This window comes from Poecilia formosa, unplaced genomic scaffold, assembly GCF_000485575.1.
Source record: "Poecilia formosa unplaced genomic scaffold, Poecilia_formosa-5.1.2 Scaffold96, whole genome shotgun sequence".
In the NCBI taxonomy this organism is placed as follows: domain Eukaryota; kingdom Metazoa; phylum Chordata; class Actinopteri; order Cyprinodontiformes; family Poeciliidae; genus Poecilia; species Poecilia formosa.
In genome coordinates this window covers 323,522-325,034 of record NW_006800035.1, presented here as the reverse complement: position 1 = coordinate 325,034, position 1,513 = coordinate 323,522, and positions in this window count along the sequence as shown.

Genomic DNA, 1,513 nt, shown 5'->3' with positions numbered 1-1,513 from the left:
CCCGCGGAGGGTGAGAAGGGAATTTTTTTTTTTTTTTATGTAATAAAAGTTACATACTGTACATACTTTAAGCAGAGTTTTGAAGTTATTTTTCTGTTTCCAATGTCTTTTTTACTCAGATGGGGATAACATCTATAATCTACTAATCAATAATTCACAGTCTGAATTATAGATTAAAACACCAGATGGACATGAGTTGGATGATGTTTTTAACAGTCAAACCAACAATAAGAATTAATGGACATAATTCCAGTTCAGAGACCGTAAGAATAACAAAAACATAAAACTGAATTTGTTTGTTTCTCACAAAGCCAGCTTCATTCTGTTACCTCTGTGATGAAGCACAGAGTCTTAATGAGAAACTTAATGGAGCCAGAAATAACGAGATCTGCATGTTATTGACTCAGAAAGTGTTTCCTTCTCTTTAGTGCGTCTCTTTGATTCCTTCCTCTCACCTCTTAACATTCCCGTTCCTTTTTCAGTGGTTTAATGTGAGTGTGTGTACTGCGTCGGGTGTGTGTACTGCGTCAGGTGTGTGTGCCCCATTCATTAGCCACAATGTTCTGATCATTGGGGTGAATCTCAGGTTCTGCCTCGGTTCACTTGGTTCAGAGAGAATACAACCCATATTCTCAATGCTGGTGAGAGTAGTACGCATAAAATTGAATATATATTTTGGATATAGTTTATTTTTAAAGGATGTTCACTTACAATGAACTGATAGTCTTATAAGAAGTGGTAAGAAGGTGATGAACACAAATGTACGGCGTATTTCAAGTCTTAGTGTGATAAACAAGAACATTTAATTTAATTGGGCATTATTAAATAAATTACAACTGGAAAATATGACAAAGTTTTTTGTTTTTTTAAAAACCCAAATGATGTATTACTTATGTCGTTTTTTGCGTTTTTCTGTTAGTAACAATTAAAAGATGTTTTTAACCCAACGGTGTGTAGCAGAAGTAAAACCCAGGTACCAACAGGATCAAAGCAAAACTCCAGGGATGTTTTTGAAGAGGGAATAACATGATAACATGACGTAAAATATGAAAAAAAGTTGATTTTGCATCAAATCCAACTTGACAACTGCTTTTTGTTTTTACTCAGGTCATCTTTGTCTGACATTAAAACTTTTAAGCATGACAGAAACAAAAAGAATGAATCTGAACAGTGGAGATGCTGCAACACAAGATGCTTTGGAATAGTAATACAGAATATATCAATAATTCATAAGATGATGCCAAACTTTAGCTCAGAGGCCACTCAGTGTCCAAAGCTCAGGAAACATTTAGCTTGTTGTAATTACCTTTGTGTTGAGAAGAGCATTGTGATTAGCAGGCATGAATGATGCCACAGTTAACGACAAATCCCTGATTCTGGACCAGGATACAGGAAATCCATTTGCTGGCTTGTGCAGAAGAAGCCAAAAAAGAAAAAAGTAATGAAAATGTGTTGGCATACCAGTTACCCCGGGAGTTGAGCAAACAGTCGTCTAAGAGGTTAAACAAAGAGG